Source organism: Pituophis catenifer, unplaced genomic scaffold (genome assembly GCF_029215685.1).
Source record: "Pituophis catenifer annectens isolate HBS135680 unplaced genomic scaffold, rPitCat1.0.hap2 SCAF_8, whole genome shotgun sequence".
In the NCBI taxonomy this organism is placed as follows: Eukaryota; Metazoa; Chordata; class Lepidosauria; order Squamata; family Colubridae; genus Pituophis; species Pituophis catenifer.
Genome location: NW_027256888.1, coordinates 18,777,971 through 18,792,843, shown reverse-complemented (window position 1 = coordinate 18,792,843; position 14,873 = coordinate 18,777,971). Strand labels below are relative to the sequence as shown.

Below are 14,873 nucleotides of genomic sequence, written 5' to 3'. Positions count from 1 at the left end.
GGAGAGATGCCTTCTCTACCATGGTACCCACCTTATGGAGCATCCTTCTACCCCAACGTATCTTGTGATCTTTTGCAGTCCCCTCCCTAAAGTTGGAATATAATAGGGCCAGTTGCATTACTTTGCATAAGACAGTGCCAGTGGTGAAATCCTACCAGTTCGCACTGGTAGCACCGGTTCGGGCGAACTGGTTGTGATAAAAGGTAATTAAAAAAAGCTACCAATTGGTCCAAACTGGTATTTCCAACAATCAGCTGTGCCGCGCGATTTAAAATAACTAGAAAGGAGGAAATCCTGTTTTCTAGTGAATTTAAATCGCGCGGCACAGCTGTTTCCCCCCCTCGCTGTTCTACTTACTTTCCCAAGCCTCCTTTTTCTGCACGCCCCATGTGTTTGGCACGTACTGTGCATGCGCATGTGCGCAGCATGCATTTGGTGTACACTGCACATGCGCATGCAGTGTGCATTTGGCATGGACTGCGCATGTGCAGGCAGCAAACCAGTGGCAAACCGGAGTGGATTTCACCACTGGACAGTGCCCTTCATTTATTTAGAGAAAGATAATAGCATTCCATTTATATGGTGGCATATATGGACATTAAGGGTGATGAAAATCAAATGAGAACCTTTGGAAAAAAGTTACACTTGTCTATTAGTAGAATTATTTGTTTTTCCTTTTTGAAGGTGGACATTTCCCTTGTTTTAATCCTTCAACAGAGAAGCACAGATGCTTTGTTACTGTTATTAAATGTTAGAGAAACATTTTTAAAAAGTGTTGCAAAGCAAGCTGCAGATTACATTGCACTAAGGCTAGATGGCAACATTTCTTAAGTGAAGAGTTGCTGCAGGCGATAGTTTCATGTCGTAAATTTTGATTCTCCATCCATGAATTCTGTGCTTTGCTTTAGAAAGTCAGTGTCGAATATAATTCTGGCTTGATTCTCTGGGGTGGGAGGAGAGATTATAGAGGCTATGATGCCAGAGTAAAGAGACAGCAATTCATTTATTTCAAAGTACTAGATGGGAGAACTACCAGGAAATGTTATCATTCTCTGATCATATATTATATGGACCATCTGTTGTTACTGCTTTAATCCAGCAGCCATTGGAGGAGGGTTACAGCTAGAAGCAGCAGACATTTAGGGTATGCACCATTCAATGCAGGCATCAGCTTGAACATTGCATTAGCAGTCATGCCTAGTCTTTAGGTATTTAATCCATCGCTGCATGAGAAAATGGTCAGCGACATAATAGCACACATTTCAAGCCTGTCTCAAGCAGAGATCTGGGACAGGAAGTAACATGGCTAGAACTAGGCTCGGCTAAGAGCTTCGGTGGTGCAGCGGACTAAGTGCTGTTAAGTGCTAGCACTTAGCTGCCAGCTGCCTGCAATTAGTGCGAGTTCAAATCTCACCAGGCTCAAGGATGACTCAGCCTTCCATCCTTTCGAGGTAGGTAAATTGAGGACCCGGATTGTGGGGGCAATAAGCCAGCTTTGTATAGAACAACACCGCTTGGGAGGCGGGGCGAAAGCCCTAATAAGCAGGTATATACATAAAAGTATGCAGGCTATTGCTATAATGCATTGTAAGCCGCCCTGAGTCTACAGAGAAGGTCGGCATATAAATTGGACTAATAAATAAATAATAAATAAACAAACTCAAGTAAACAATCAACCCTACTGCCTGTGGATATTACTGTTGCTTTTTTATTCTGCCCAGTGGCATTAACACCATATCTCCTGCATGGCCTTCATTGATGCCCTCTACCTACCAAGTCATTTACATCATATTATCCTCTCTCTGTGTGTGTATGTGCACGCACATACAAATTATGCATTATTAAAATTTTGTTTTATTGGAAGAGCTTCAGGCTGGAACAGAGTCTGATTTATTGTTCCTCTTTTGAAAGTTACGCTGGTGGTAAATATACGCTGGTGGTAAATATATCAATTTAAGATTTTTTCTTCTTCTGTGCTATCATATAAAAATGTGGCTCAGAAACTACATGAGACCACCACAAGCTCTTCTATATCTTACTGAGCCCTTCCCTACAATAGATGGGGTCAACATCTTTGGACATGTTTTTAATTTTAGTTTTATTTACGGGGCAAAATGGGTATTTTAAAACTTGCAAGAAATTTAAGATACCCTTAATTTTAACCCTTAAAATTCCTGAAAGAGTCTACCTCAGATCAGATCTTGGCCCTTCTTCTGTTCAGTTTAGGTTTACATAAATTTGCATCTAGAGGCGCTGGATGTGTTGCACCTGTATTTGTAGAAGAAATGAATTGTGCCTCCTTGAGCTATTGATCAAAGTTGAGAAGTGGGGCAAGTGAATCGCATATGAAAAGACAGATCCCCTGGCAAGAAAAGATTAATGGAAGAGAATGTGTAATAGTATTGAAGAGCAATTAGGCTGAAGTTATATTGGTGCCAGTCAGGAGACTCATGGAGAATGTAAATGATAAAGGCTCAGTGGCATCTGGTCCTGAATCTACTCAGTGTGCTACATTATTTTTAAATATAATTTTAAAATCCCATTTGGGTTTCAGGTGATTTCCCAAATCAATTTTATGCTTTTATTGAATCACCAGATTTTTAACGGGCAGGAATATATGTGAATTTAAAGCCTTCAGATTTTTTAAATTGCTGAACATTCTTCTTGTTCCTTGCATTATTCCTTCCCATCACATTGCAGAGTCTGCAACTCACCTGCCACTTCATCTGGTCTGCAGCACTGGTGGGACATCACAACTATAGCTCACATGTCTTCACATAGGAAGTCCATTCATTGCTTTTTCAGGCTTGTTTGGGGCTGCTGGCCCTCTGGGCAAGTGCCTGGCTTACAATGGATTCCACATAAGCTCTGATCACATGTCTGTATGACCACAGCTTTGCTTCTCTCATTTTGTCTGGAATTGGAGCAATGTTGAAGGCCTTCTGGATGTCTGGAATGGTACAGCTCCTCCTTCTTGTGCAGAGGGGTGGACTAGAACAGTGGTCACCAACTGGTGGTCGGTGGACCACTGGTGGTCCGTGCGAAAATTTTGGTGGTCCACAGAAAAATTATTTGCATTTTTTATATTGCACTAAATCAGGGGTCCTCAAACTACGGCCCCTGGGCCGGATAGGTGGAATTAACATTTGTGTTGCTGCAGAGAGTTTCCCCCTTCAGGGTCTTTTTGTGTGGGTTGGAGGGGGGCAGAAATTCCAACTTGGAGTCTGCTTCAGCCTCCTAGTGCGGGGCTTTGGGCAAAGGCTGGATGGAAGTGCCGCTGGTGGCAAAGAGCCAGAGGGCCTCGTTCCAGTGGGACTGCATCATGACCTGGATCTGGCTGACCATCTCAGCCCACTGAGCCTCCAGGTGCCAATATCTGGCCTTGCACCCCCACAGGTCTTCCCTCTGCTTGGAAAGCATATGCTCGTAGTCCTCAGTGAGATGCTTCTGCTGAGCCTCCTTCTTGGTCAAGTCCAGTTTGAACTGAGCTGTTTTGCCAACTCTTTCTCATTGTGACTGCTTAGCTCCAACAACTGCTTCCTGTTGGGGCCCTAAGGAGCCCAAGTGGGAAGGCAAGGAGTGGCTGGGAGGGGAGGGGCAAGTAGAGGCGGTTGAGGTGCCCCTCGACATGAGTGACATCAAGTTGGCCACACCCATCCAGTCACATGATCACCTAGCCACACCCACCCAGCCAGTCATTAGGCAGATCATATTAGTGGTCCACAGGATTTAAAATTATGAATGTAGTGGTCCCTGAGGTCCAAAAGGTTGGTGACCCCTGGACTAGAAGACCTCCAATGTCCCTTCCAACTCTGTTATTCTGTTATTCTGTCTTTGTTCATAATATAATCCAGCCTCATGATCCCCATTTGCTGATCAGATCATTTAAATTTCTGTACATTAAAGATATAAAACCTATTGCTTTGGAAGCACATGAAAACTTGGAATAAATTCCCTGCTATTTCTGATCTCCCCTGATTTTCAGTGAGCTGAGATTAAACTCAGTGGTTTCAAGACTAGGAAAAGGGAGAATATGTATTCAAATATGTATGGAAAAGCTTGGTATGATTTTTTTAAAAAAAGCTTACCTTGATTTAATATATATATATATATACATACATACATACATACATACATACATACATACATACATACATACATATATATATTAGATTATTAAAAAAAAACTGCAAGGTGTTTTATTGGCCAATAGAGTGCAGTCTATCCCATTTTAAGAAATCAGCAATTGCTACTGCTGTAAGCAATAAAAAAATATTCCCAAACTCTGTTTATAAATAGATCCCTTACCTGGCATCAACCAACGTGTGTATCGCAATCTTGGCAACCTATTAGCATAAATAGAAGGATGAACAAATCTCTCAGGCTGCAAAGTGAAGATCAGGAAAGGATGGGCAGGTTGTTGATGTTTTTACTCTTAATGATAAAAAGCCATCTCTTGCCAACTGGCCTCTTTATGTTGAATGGCTCTAGGCTGGTTGGAACTAGCATAGATAGTTATTTGGTCTGATGAGCCATCTGTTCACTCCACTCACAAGAGGGGCAACACAAACATTTCATAATGGGAGGATATCTATATTTCTACCAATCTATATCTAACTGCCTATCTTGTTGTCTCTCTGACTCCCCTTTCTTACTCTCTCCCCTCTAAGCTTTTTAGATTGAACAATCCTTTCTGAATCAGTCTATTTTCTTTTTTTATCTGTGATATGACATCATACCAGAATATCACAGAGACATCAGGCCATACTTAATAACATTAAAACATGGAAAGCCTGTGTCTGACTGTAATGTGATATTCTCATTTTTAAATCTGTTAACATTATTCCAGGGAAGATTGTTTTAGATTTAGAAATACACTGCTCAAACAAATAAAGGGAACACAAGCAGAAGACATCCGAGATCTGAATGAATGAAATAATAATAATAATAATAATAATAATAATAATAATAATAATAATAATAATAATAATAATTTTATTTCTATACCGCCCTTCTCCCGAAGGACTCAGGGTGGTGTACAGCCAATTTAAAAACACAAGACACAACAATGATTAAAAATTAAAATAATTAAATAGATTTGGCCGATTTAAAATCCCAAAAATTTAAAATACCCCAATTTAAAATTATTATGTTGCTAGCCCGGCCTGGCGGAACAACAGGGTCTTCAATGCGCAGCGAAACACCCGGAGGTTGGAGATCTTACGTATTTCCGGGGGCAGTTCATTCCACAGGGCTGGGGCTCCCACAGAGAAGGCCCTCCCCCTGGGTGTCGCCAGCTGACATAACTTGGCTGATGGCACCCTGAGGAGACCCTTTCTGTGGGAGCGGACTGGTTGGTGGGAGGCTATTGGTGGCAGAAGACGGTCTCAAAGGTACCTGGGTCCTATGCCATGGAGCGCTTTAAAGGTGGTAACCAACACCTTGAATCGCACCCGGAAGACCACTGGAAGCCAGTGCAGCTCGCGCAGGAGGGGTGTCACGCGGGCAAAACGAGTTGCGCCCATAACCACCCGCGCGGCCGCATTCTGGACCAGTTGGAGCCTCCGAGTGCTCTTCAAGGGGAGCCCCATGTAGAGAGCATTACAATAGTCCAGCCGGGAGGTGACAAGGGCATGAGTGACCGTGCGCAAGGCGTCCCAGTCCAGAAAGGGCTGCAACTGGCGGATCAGGCGAACCTGATAAAAGGCCCCCCGGGCCACGGCTGTCATATACTCTTCTAAAGACAGCCGTGCGTCCAGGAGGACACCCAGATTGCGAGCCCTCTCTGTGGGGGGCAAAGATTCACCCCCAATAGTCAGCGATGGCACCTGCTGACTATATCGGGACGCCGGCAGCCACAGCCACTCGGTCTTGGATGGGTTGAGTCTGAGCCTGTTCCTCCCCATCCAGACCCGCACGGCCTCCAGGCAGCGAGACATCACATCAAGGGCATCGTTGGGGTGGTCTGGGGTGGAGATGTACAGCTGAATGTCGTCAGCATACAGATGACACTTCACCCCAAAACCACGGATGATCTCACCCAGCGGCTTCACATAAATGTTGAACAGAAGGGGCGAGAGGACCGACCCTTGTGGCACTCCCCATGCGAGACGCCTCGAGGTCGACCTCTGCCCCTCTGCCAACACGAACTGCGAGCGGTCGGAGAGGAAGGAGGAGAACCACCGCAGAACGGTGCCCCCTATTCCTAACCCTCTCAACCACCGCAGCATGATACCATGGTCGATGGTATCAAAAGCCGCTGAGAGATCTAATAGGACTAGGATAGAGGAGCAACCCCTGTCCCGAGTCCTCCAGAGATCATCCACCAACGCGACCAATGCCGTTTCTGTGCTGTGCCCCTGCCTGAAGCCCGACTGGCACGGGTCTAGATAGATAGCTTCATCCAGGTGCCCGGGCAGTTGTCGTGCCACCACACTCTCAACAACCTTCACCACAAAACGAAGGTTGGAGACCAGACGGTAGTTAGCTAATTCAGCCGGGTCCAGGGAAGGCTTCTTGAGGAGGGGCCTCACCACCGCCTCTTTCGGGAGGCAGGAAAGGCACCCTCACTCAGAGAAGCAGTTATAATCCCCTGGAGCCAGCCTCATGTAACCTCCCGGGAGGCCAGTACCAACCAGGAGGGACACGGGTCCAATAAACATGTGGCGGCACTAATCCTACCCAGAACCCTGTCCACATCCTCGGGTGCCACAGGATCAAACTCCTCCCCAGATAATATTCTCAAGACCTGCCCCTGTCTCCTCCCCTGGACTCATCCAATCGGAGTCCAAGCCATCCCGAATCCGAGCGACTTTATCATGCAGTCGCTTCGGAGCCTTATTAAATACTTTGTTCGTTACATACAGTAGTTTTGTGTTCCCTTTAGTTGTTTGAGCAGTGTATAAACTACTGTATGTAAAGAACAAAGTATTTAATAAGGCTATTTCATTCATTCAGATCTCGGATGTCTTCTGCTTGTGTTCCCTTTATTTTTTTGAGCAGTATAGTTTAAGAAAGTAAATCTATTTTTAAAAACACATTTTTTTCAACAGATGTTGCTGCTTTCATTACATATCAAATAATTGGAAGTATATATTATTAGTTACATTTCTTAAAAAAAAATCTAATGAAGCATACTTGCTCTATATTAATTCATGTAGAAAGAGGAAGAACAATGCTAAAAGTGCAGAGAAAAAAGAGAGAAAAAATACAAGATATGGCTTCCAATTTTCCTTCACAGCAAATCTAAGCATAAATTCACATGAAACTTTTACTCTGAGTTTACAACCCAAATTTCATTTTCAAATCCTTTCATCAGTGTGCTTACAAAAGTCTCATTGCTATTATTATAAATTTTTTAAAAATACAAATTTCCATGAGTTTTTCCCCAACTATTTGTACATTGGTCTCTGAAATATCTCTTGTTTTAATTATATGTTAATCTTTAATATCTTCTGAATTAATATATGTATTTGAATCTATTTTTAAAGCTTTTTTATATGTTCATCAAGCATGATAAAAAAAATCTCTTCTTGTTTACATTTCCATTATAAAATTGGGATTCCTTGACATAAAAAGAACCACTCACAAAAGGTGGTAAGGAGAGGACCTGCCAGATCCTTCAATTTAGGAGCTTTATCTCTGAGCTCAAATGCCAAAATTGATGCATTCGGTGACTCTTGTTATGCTATCCTAGAGATGTTATAGAAATTTAATCCTAGGGTGTTTTTTCCCCTGGCAAATATTTAGTTTATTTAAAGAAAGTTAAAATACAACCTTAATCCTGTCGTCTATAAACTATATTAATAACAAAATAGTTAATAGGAAAAACAATATTATACAAATATTATAGAGAAGTAGTAAAATTATTAACAACAATATAACAAAGAAAAAATTGAAATTCCAAAACACTGTTAACAAGCTGTTATTGTAATCAACTTGTAGAAAATTTACCATGGCTTCAATCCCAGATCATACAAAAAAATTAACCCTAATTGGTTCCAAATCAAATATCCATGTTTCTTAATGCCATCTCTTATCAGTTGCTGATTGATTAAATACAATAAGGCCAATCTCCAAAACCTTCCTGAAAAATGTCAAATGAGATTGTTCCCCAATTAAATTTAATAAGTTCATTCCTTGCTCTCCTTCAACCCCTAAAAAAAGACCCATTTACCCCTTATCCACCCAAGGGTTCTCTATTATTATATAATTATATATAATAGTATAATAGAATAGTATAATAAGAAACTTAATAGAATTAAGTTTCAGGAAGGTGACCTTTTATTAAATTATATTTTAGGCTTTGTGGTCCTTCTTTATTCTGTTGGATCCATGTGTTTTTATGATTGTGAATTGCCCAGAAATATGGCAGAATACATTTTTGAATTAGTAAAACTGAAAATAAATTTCAGGAAATTCCTTGTTGAACAAGTTCCAAGCACCTGAGTGCAATGGTTTCCTCCTGTTAATTAAATCAGTGTTTATTTCTTCAACGTGAGCTAGCAATAGTTGTAGCTGTCCTTAAATCAACTTATTAAATTGAATCCAACTGCTTTTAAATAATTAAACAATTAGGTACAATTCTGCTATGGTAAGGAGTCCACTTGGATTCTATGCCCAGTTCAGGGCACCATAAACTTCCTATCAGCAAGAGGAATTTGATTGTGGAATAAATTATTCACAGAAGTGTTGGAGTCCCCGTTGCTAGATTGTTCCAGTGTAATCTAGAGAGCTAATTGTTGGGGATGCTTTAATTTAAATTCATGCAGTAAGCAGAAGATTGACATAATCTAAGAATTACATAAACCTACACACATTCTGCTATGACAAACCTGTATCTCTCCAAAATATGGAATTCCAATATGTAGGACTGCTTTTAAATTATGAATCAAATATAAGGATAGCAGCTAGACCTATTTATCTTCATTATTTTCCTTTAGCATAAATGCATAAATATATTTTATCTAATATAGACTTATTAAGAATACCAGGAACATAATGAGTAACTTAGTTACAGTCCATAATAAATATTTAAAAGATAAGATAACGAGTCTCTACGGATTTTACTCCACTAGTCCTTGCCAACTATAGGGGTCAGGTCAGTGCTCATCTTCGTTTCAAGGCCATTGAGCCAATGATGTCTGAAGACATTTCCGTGGCCATGTGGCCAACATGATATTACAGAGCACTGTTACCCTCAAAGTGGTACCTATTTATCTAGACACATTTGCATGCTTTCAAACTGCGAGTTTGGCAGGAGTTGGAGCAAGGATAGGAGCTCACCCTGTCATGTGGTGCTGCGGTCTCAAACTGGCACTGCTGGCTTTCTAGCTGACAAGCCAGCATCTTAACTGCTGAGCCACCGCACCACCCATATTTAAAAAAAGAATATTAACCCTCCCCCAAATAACACTTATATAGAATTAAATTAAAAGTGTAAGGGAGAAACCAGATGATTTGTCAAGTCATGGCTATTGTTAAACATTCAGCAATCTAGTTGTTAATAACTATAATTTGGTGTGGCTAACAATACTGAAAAGAAAATTTAAAAATACACAAAAATTAAAATACATAGCAGCTAAGGAAAATTAGTCTTTAACGCCACTAGAAGAGGCTCTTTCATATCTCAAGGGACTTAGGCTTGAAGACTGCTACTATTTCTGCTATAATTCTTCAAGACCTGCTTCAGCCTCAGGCCATACAATTCTCCTGCACTCCCTTTCTTTTCCACCAAAACAGCTAAAATCTCTGGAATAGTTTTGTCAATATCCATAATGTATTGCTTAACTTTAGACATAAATGTGGCAAAAGAAATACACAAATGTGGAATCACAAGGAAGAATTGTGTTTCATTGCATTTCTATTCTGGGAAGTTCTCAGCATTCTGCTTCTTTAATTAATTGAATTTATACATAGGGCAAGCTGGAATTTTATAAAAGAACGCACCAATTAATAGAGGACAATAAAGAATTCCAATTGCTTGGAATGGGTTGATGGCTCTGGGCATCCCTCCTTATTTCTTATTGAAGAGATATGATTTGCATTTGCATACTGTAGGAAGCGTCCCTCCCCAGATTAAAATATTCTTTATTCTTTAATCTTAATATTCTTTAATCTTAATATTAAGATTAAGAGAGGCAGTATAGAATATTTCCCAAAGGAGAAATGGAGAAACATGTTCTTAAAGACAAAAAGTCTTTCTTAATAGCCTCAAGCAGAAGCCACAAGTCTTTAGGGATGGATATTTTGTACCTATTAAGAAAGACTTGGCCAATCTATTCATAAACCAAACGCACAAAAGGTTGGAGCTGATGGGATTAAAATTTACATTCCTCCACCCAAATTCTAAGGACAGGACATGACCTTTAGGACATAATAAGATTAACCTACCACCATTAGAGTAGCAAAAGGCACAAGACTCACTACATTGCACAACTCCCTGGAGCATCTCAAACACAAAACCCCAGAAAGCTATAAAGATCCATCCATTCACTCAGCCATTTGATAAGCCATCCCAGAAACATGCTTCTGTCACTGAAGTTTCTGACTCTATCCAAATAAATAGAGTCTGTCTTTCCATGTGGCCTGCATTTTATTTCCAGTATCATTCTCCCAGATTGGAACCAGACTGGATTTTTTCTCCCCACAATACAGACACACACACACACAAACAGAGAGAGAGAGAGAGAGAGTTGTGGGGGGTGTCATTTGCTGTTTTCCTGTTGTTTATAGTTGAGTAACTAAAGTGTATTACATCCTGGGGAAGCACAGGAACATTTAGAATACCAGTCCCCAAGCTTTCTGGCTCCATGAACTGGCAGCAGCTGCAGCAGTGCAGTGGGGAGAGGGGATGATTTTACATGCGCAACATAGCTCCTGCACATGTGCAAATGAAGCTTTGCACTCTCACCTGCCGCTCGTGCGTCCTGGTACCGGTCCGTGACCCGGGGGCTGAGAAACTTTGATTTAGAACATCTCACTATAAAATTTCCTGAGATTCAGGTTGCATTATTTATACATTAAAAGAATCCTGTTTAAGTGTTTGAGAACAGCTGCTGCATTGTCCTGTATATATGTGCTTTGCCTAAATATAGATATATGCTTATGTTAAATCTTTATTCTAATTGAGTCCCACATTACCACTATGCATTTATCTTCCCACTGTTTTTTAAATTTCCATTTACACAGCACTTTTACTTATATAAACATCTTAAAACACCCCCACACACTTTGAAGTTACATTCTTGGTGTGCAGGCATGCTATTTTTTTCAAAAATTGTTCTCTATTCCAAATATCTTCATGATCTGAGTGAAAATAGGGGAAACAAATTGTTGGTTTGTTTTGATCGAAGTTTGGAAAGAATCCTATTTCAGGAGACAATTTGTAGAATGTAGGCTTTGCCACCTTGTTAATTATGAACAATTTGGCTTAGACACCACTGCAGTTAGTGTGACCTCATTGAGATGGCATCTGGATGATTATTTGGAGATAATGAGCCCCTTTATCCAGAACTGAACAGCACCAGTTCAGTCGGAGCAGAGGAGATCACATCCAATCTACCACTCATCAGGGTGCCTGCTATCTCCTTTGTATAACAACTTACTTCAAAATTAACCTTTCACATTCTGAATTAATTAAAAATATGGGAGATGAAAATTAATGATTTGCTTTTTAGCTTCATGCTGACTGGGAAAGAGAAGGGCAACAGAGGAGGCTGTTATAAAACACAATTGAAATAATCATTTTTGTATTAATTATTCTGTGTTTGAGGGCATAGAAAGCTGAGTATAAGGGAAAACAACACAATCTTTTCTTCCATTTGAAACTCTATTTTCTTTCCACTGATTAAGGATCTTAATTATCTGATTCTACTGCTAAATTATAGAAAATAAATCAAGGTAGTCTATCAGCCATTCATTTATGAAATTAGAGCCAGCTGCCAATGTGATTTTTAAAATATAGGTTAAGAATTCTTTCTTTCCTTAACTTGTTCTATTAGGATAGTTGTGCTGATGTTTTGTTGAGGTATTATACAAAATTCTGAGTTGCATATGCCTTGCAACTGAGGGAGGGTCTACTTATTTTCTATAAATGCATCTGTATGGAGTTTATATAAATTTTATTCCACGGTTTCTTTCCTAATCACGGAAAGAATGTACATGTATGGTTCCATAAACATATCCTCATCATGCTGCTCTATTTTGGTGTAAGCAGAATTATGCAGAACAAAAATAAATAAGAAAGAATAAGCAAAATAAATAAATGATGGGAGGAGGAGGAGGAGGGAGGAGGAAAAGGAGAAGAAGAAAAGAAGAAGAAGAAGAAGAAGAAGAAGAAGAAGAAGAAGAAGAAGAAGAAGAAGAAGAAGAAGAGGAGGAGGAGGAGGAGGAGGAGGAGGAGGAGGAGGAGGAGGAGGAGGAGGAAAAGGAGAAGAAGAAAAGAAGAAGAAGAAGAAGAAGAAGAAGAAGAAGAAGAAGAAGAAGAAGAAGAAGAAGAAGAAGAAGAAGAGGAGGAGGAGGAGGAGGAGGAGGAGGAGGAGGAGGAGGAGGAGGGGGGGAGGAGGAGGAGGAGGAGGAGGAGGAGGAGGAGGAAGGAGGAGGAAAAGGAGAGAAGAAGAAGAAGAAGAAGAAGAAGAAGAAGAAGAAGAAGAAGAGGAAGTAGTTATCATTCAATAGCTAAACTGAATGCTATGAAGGGTTTTATAGATCATAATCAGCACCTTAATGTGCACCTGAGAGCAGTTGTGTTACATAACTCATGTAACAAGCTCAGGATCCAAAAAGATCTTGACAGGCTTCAACAATGGGCCCTATCCAACAACATGAAAGTTAATGTGGACAATAGAAGGGTTTTACATCTAGGCAGGAAAAATCAAAGGTACAAATACAGATTAGGCAAATTCTGGCTCAAAAACAGTAACTGTAAGAGGAACCTTGGGGTCCTAGTGACCCCAAGGTTCACTTAAACATGAGCCAGCAGCAGCAGCCAAAAAAGCTAATACAATCCTTGGTTGTATAAACAGAGGCATAGAATCAGTATCCTTTTTTAAAATCCTTAGTAAAATCACATCTGGAAAACTGTATCCAATTTTGGTCACCACATTATAAAAAAGATGTTGCGATTTTGGAAAAAGTGCAAAGAAGAGCAACTAAAATGATTAAAGGCCTGGAGACAAAAATATATGAAGAACGATTGCAGGAATTGGGTATGGCCAGTCTAGAGAAAAGAAGGACTGGGGTGACATGATAGTATTCCAGTATTTGAGGGACTGCCACAAAGAAGAGGGTTTTTTTTTTTCCCCCAACATTTCTCAAAGCACCAGAAGGCAAGACAAGAAATAATGGATGGAAACTAATCATGGAGAGAAGCAACCTGAAATTAAGGAGAAACTTCCTAACAGTGAGGACAATTAACCAATGGAACAGCTTGTCTTCAGAAGTTGTGAGTGCTTCATCACTGGAGGTTTTTAAGAAAAGACTGTATAGCAACCTGTCTGAAAAGTTATATGGTCTCCTACTTTAGCAGGGGGTTGGAGTAGAAGACCTCCAAGGTCCCTTCCAGCTCTATTCTGATCTATTCTGATTGAATACCATGGCAATCACATTATTGCTGATGGTCCTGCATTCTGGACTAGCTACAGTTTTCAAATTGCCATGAACTTCTATCATAAAGATGTGATGTTACATGGGTTATGTTGATAATAACTTGCCTTTGAATGTTTTATTAACTGCATTTAATTTTTCTGTTGGATAAAACTATGGCCCTATTCAGTCCATGTCTTTATAAACTGTTACTGTTTGCCATTCTGAAGAAGCAATAAGGCTCACTTGTAGAGAATAGACTTGGAGCTCAGCAGATCTTGCTGCTAAGGTTCCATTCAGTTTGCATGCAGAGCTCCCACTCAATGTCTAGCATTTAAAACGTAAATGAATTGCTGCCAGTAGGTTTTGCTATGGTTAAAATTATTTGATTTCACTGGTTATTTAAAATTACAATTCTTAGGATTTTATTTTTATAATTCGTCACAAATTATCAAGTGTGTCAAAGTTTAATTTTGTGCTCATTAGAATTTTAGGGACTTTTATAGACAATTAACTGAAAACTAAGAAGAACATTTAGAAAAAGCTTCCTTCCTTCCTTCCTTCCTTCCTTCCTTCCTTCCTTCCTTCCTTCCTTCCTTCCTTCCTTCCTTCCTTCCTTCCTTCTCTTAGTGGTGAATGTTCATCCGTAAAGATTTAGCAAATAAGAGAGATAAATAATAGGCAATTGATCTAGCTAAGAAAAGAAATATACTGGTGTTTGATGACTTTGTCATGTCTTAAATATTAGCATTTTCACAACTGAGTAATATATTGAGGATGGTGGTTACATCAATTTTCTGAAGAAACAACTTTTTTTGGAGTTAACAAAATGGTGTTTAGCTGTGGAAAGATGGCCTCCGATCTCACTCATCAAGGGTGACACCAAGAAGAATTTTCACTATGCAATCCATTCCGTATGTCAATAATATTTAACTCTGAAAACTTTGGTCTCTTTTCAGAATCTTAAGATATCATCTAATTCTCTTTCTTCTTTATTCAGACATCACTTTATATTTACTGGATTTTAAAAATCTTTGAAGTATGTTGGTTTCGCACTCCTTTGTCTCTCTTTTCCCCCTTTGGAGCCTGCTAATCAAACATGAGTCGTTAATTTTCATCACTTGCAGCTTGGAGCCATTTCATTACCACATCGCAAAGGTGAGAAAATGAAAAAGAAACTATGAATATTCATTGGGCAAATGCATAAGAAAGTTTGGAAGGGTATGAGAAATAAAAGAAAGAACTTTTCTCAATTTCTCTGAAAGCACAGTTCTCCAGGGTTTGAGAAT

General features: G+C 39.9%; 1 protein-coding gene across 1 annotated transcript in view; it reads left to right on the top strand.

Moving 5' to 3' along the window:
• Nucleotides 1-14,658, top strand: part of RAPGEF2 (Rap guanine nucleotide exchange factor 2) — a 275,274-nt gene extending 260,616 nt beyond the window's left edge. Inside the window, exon 31 of the mRNA XM_070949029.1 lies at nt 14,585-14,658. The gene's annotated coding sequence lies outside the window, so the exon portion shown is untranslated. The remainder of the gene's footprint in view (nt 1-14,584) is intronic.
• The last annotated feature ends 215 nt before the right edge of the window (nt 14,659-14,873 follow it).